This window comes from Tupaia chinensis, unplaced genomic scaffold (assembly GCF_000334495.1).
Source record: "Tupaia chinensis unplaced genomic scaffold, TupChi_1.0 Scaffold000350_1, whole genome shotgun sequence".
NCBI lineage: Eukaryota > Metazoa > Chordata > Mammalia > Scandentia > Tupaiidae > Tupaia > Tupaia belangeri.
The window spans coordinates 4,396,963-4,400,272 of record NW_006159844.1 but is presented as its reverse complement, the minus strand read 5'-3'; the positions used below and the strand labels follow the sequence as shown (position 1 = coordinate 4,400,272).

The window sequence follows — 3,310 nt, the reverse complement described above, 5'->3', positions numbered from 1 at the left end:
CTCTCTACCCTGTTCCCCCTCCCCCCCATTATCATCATCTTTTTTTAGAGTGGTACCTGTTTCAGTTACAGCAGGTGAACTTACACTGATTTTCCATTATCACCTGAAGTCCATAGCTTACACTAGTGTTCATTTTTGGTATTATGCATGGGTTTGGATAAATGTATAACGGCACATATCTATCATAATAGTATCATAGAGTATTTTCACTGCCCTAAAATTCCTCTGTGCACTGCCTAGTCATTGAGCTCCTTCCTCCCCCAACCCTCCAATCCAACTCTGGCAACTGGTGACCTTTTTCAGTCTCTTAGTTTTGTCTTTCCCAGAATGTCATATAGTTGGAATTGTACATTATGTAGCATTTTCAGATTAGCTTCTTTCACTCAGTTATGTGCATTATCAGTTTCCCACATGTCTCTTCATGGTTTGATAGTTCATTTCTATTTAGTGCTAAATAAATGTCTCCACTTTTTACACAGGGGAAGCAGTTTGTTAGCACTTAAATGTTATCTTTTCATTTAATAATATTTTTTAAGCAAGAGGAACACAATTTTTATTAGCATGTTTTTATATTTAATAAATATCTTGTTAAATGTTACTGCTTATGCTTGATTTTTTTGTATTTGTTTTTCTGTCCCTCTGAGTTGCTGGTCTTCTTCTTGTTCCTGTCCCTATTTTTTATGTTGTAGGTTTCATAGTAGCGTACCCCAACTTTTCTGGAGTGTTGCTTCAGTGCTGCTCTCCTCTGTTACTTAGATGTAAGCATCCTCCGAGTTTTATTTGAATGTTCCTCGTCTCTCAGGGCCTTCTGCTTCTATCCCTTCTTGGTAGGTGCTGTATCCTCTATATCTTCTTCAGGAGTTTTTCTTTGTTCTTCAGATTTTGCAAAGACCTTTTCACTTAGGCCCTCGCATATTCTGACTGCCAAGAACTTTTTGGCTTTGGCCTTGTTTAAAAACTGCTGGTATTGGGACCAGCAGGTGGTGTGGTGGTTAAGGTGCTGGACACTCCCACATGGCTGATCAGGGTTCAAGTCCTGAATCTGGTGGCTTGCTTTCTCACTTTCTCTCTCTCACGCTCACCCTCTGTCTCTCTTTGGTCAAATTAAAAAATAAATGAGTGAATAAATAAAATAAATAATTATTTTTAAAAAACTGCTGGTATTTAGCAATCTTTTTGTCTAGGGCTTTAATCACAGCTTTGGTGTCGTTTTGCACATGTTCTTCCTGGAACTTCTGGTCAGACTCTTCCTCGATCTTCTCTGGTTGCTCCTGCTCCTCCTCCTCTTCAGTAGGAAAGCCCTTGAGCTCCTCTTCGCTATCTGACACCTCCACAGGAACCAGGTCATCTCCAGAAAACTGGGGCACGACGTTGATTTTGCCGAAGTTCTGCCGAACCCGCGCAAGAATCTGCTGCATCTCAGTCAGCACTGCAGTGACTGGGCTCTTGTCCTTTCTCGGCGACAGAGTCTGGCCCTTCACCTCCAGTTTCTGGGATTCCTTCCTCCACACTGGGCTGTGCTGTTTCCATGGCAACTTCTGAAGATGCGGAGGATGGACGCTGGGGGGCGGGCAGCTCTGCATTGGGCGGCTTCACGAAGAAAGGGATCTAGCCTCACTATCAGTCATTGAGGACTATCTTGCCTACGGTCTGCACGTCGGTTTGCCATCCTTCAGTAACTTCCCCATCCGGTAAGCCAGCTTCTCCGGAAAGTCCTCAGCCCTCTCCCAGGAGTCGATCTTGCACGTCTTGCTGATAGGCTTTGCTCCTTCAAGTATGGCACTGATGTGGTCTTCGGGGGTCTTAATTTTTTCCACTTGAACAACTCCCTTTATCACGATGTCAGTCTCCGAGTCCTCAGAGGGGGTAAACCACAGCGGGACAGTGGATCAGAAGACTGCCAGATCTTTGTCTCACCAGCAATGGGGGCCACGTTGCAAACTTTCTTGGAACGCAACGTGTTTATCGCAGAGCTCTAGCCGACGTTCGGATAGCCAATAAACCCGACGCTGATCTGCTGCTTGTCAGTGTGCGACTTTCCAAACTGCTGCAGAAGCTGGATAAATGCTTCTTTGCCAAAGGGGTTAGTCAGACTTGCATGGAAAGCAAGCGTTGGACAATCCTGGGAAAGGACGGCAACCCATCCTTTCGTTGCCCAGGTGGGAACAAGGTCGCATTTGTTAAGTACGAAAATGAGGTGTTTCCAAGGTTTCTCCTTTTTCAAGTAAGCCTCCATGTTAGTGGAACGGGTACCCATCGGATCTCCAGCATCGAGAACTTGAACTACAACATCTGATGAATCGATCACCTTGTAGAGTTCACCCCAAATTCTTTTGGACTGTACCTTCTTATATACCTCTTTTTGGGCTTCATTTTTCACACCAGTGTCTTCAGTTACCAAATCATGATCTTTGGCCTGGTCATAGTTCTCAGTGAACACTTCGTCACTGTCTATGAGAGACTACATGTCACTCACAAATAAGTTTGGTCACTCCCTCTGTGCCTTAGGGCCAAACATCGTCTCAAAACTTGTGTTATCAAGAATGTGCACCTTTGAGTTTTGAGGCCGGATTTGGTCCTGAAGGAGATACACTGGCAATTTGCTTTGCTTCATGACAACTTTGTATGGATCCTTCATAACTGTATCCATCTCCTCTTGTAATTTTTGTAATGATGATTGCTTAATCACCCGTGTTTCCAAACCATTTAATATTTGGCTCTACTCTTGCCACTGTGTCAGAAGCCACTGTTGACTGATATTGCAGGGGTTTAATCACTTTTCCACGACTGTTCCTGTGCTCCTTCTGCCTGTACATGTTCAGGTGCCAGATAGTGGCCCGGTCCCTCATGTTCTGACCTCCTGCTCCCTGCACACGATCAGGGTTGGTGCTGGTCTTGGAGGGGTTGATGGTGCTTCATGCTTTGTACTTGGGTTTCACCATCTTGCCGACAGGGCAGGCATTGGGTGCTAGACCTGGCTTACGTCGGGTAAATGAGCTGCGAACTCCCCAGGCCTGGCAGAAGCGCTCTTTTAATAATTTTTTAAAAGTCTATGTATTTATTTCTCCCATGAGTGAGAGAAACAGAAAGAGACAAAAGGAGAGAGAAAGAGACAGACAGTATTCTAACGGAGTTTTTCCTTATGCCACCATCTCCCCCCAGCCTCAGCCAACCCAGGTCATAAGCATACACAGAGAGGTCCTAGATGTGAACCAGAACCTTCCCATGTGAGTCAGCTTTGCGGACACTGTGTTTCATTCTGCACCACGTCTGGCCTCTTAGGTGTTTACTTTTTTAAAAAACAGAAGTA

At 44.8% G+C, this 3,310-nt stretch overlaps 1 pseudogene; it reads right to left on the bottom strand.

The window, feature by feature from the left end:
• Window positions 1–595: 595 nt before the first annotated feature.
• Window positions 596–2,942, bottom strand: LOC102484328 (nucleolar GTP-binding protein 2-like; annotated as a pseudogene).
• Window positions 2,943–3,310: the final 368 nt, after the last annotated feature.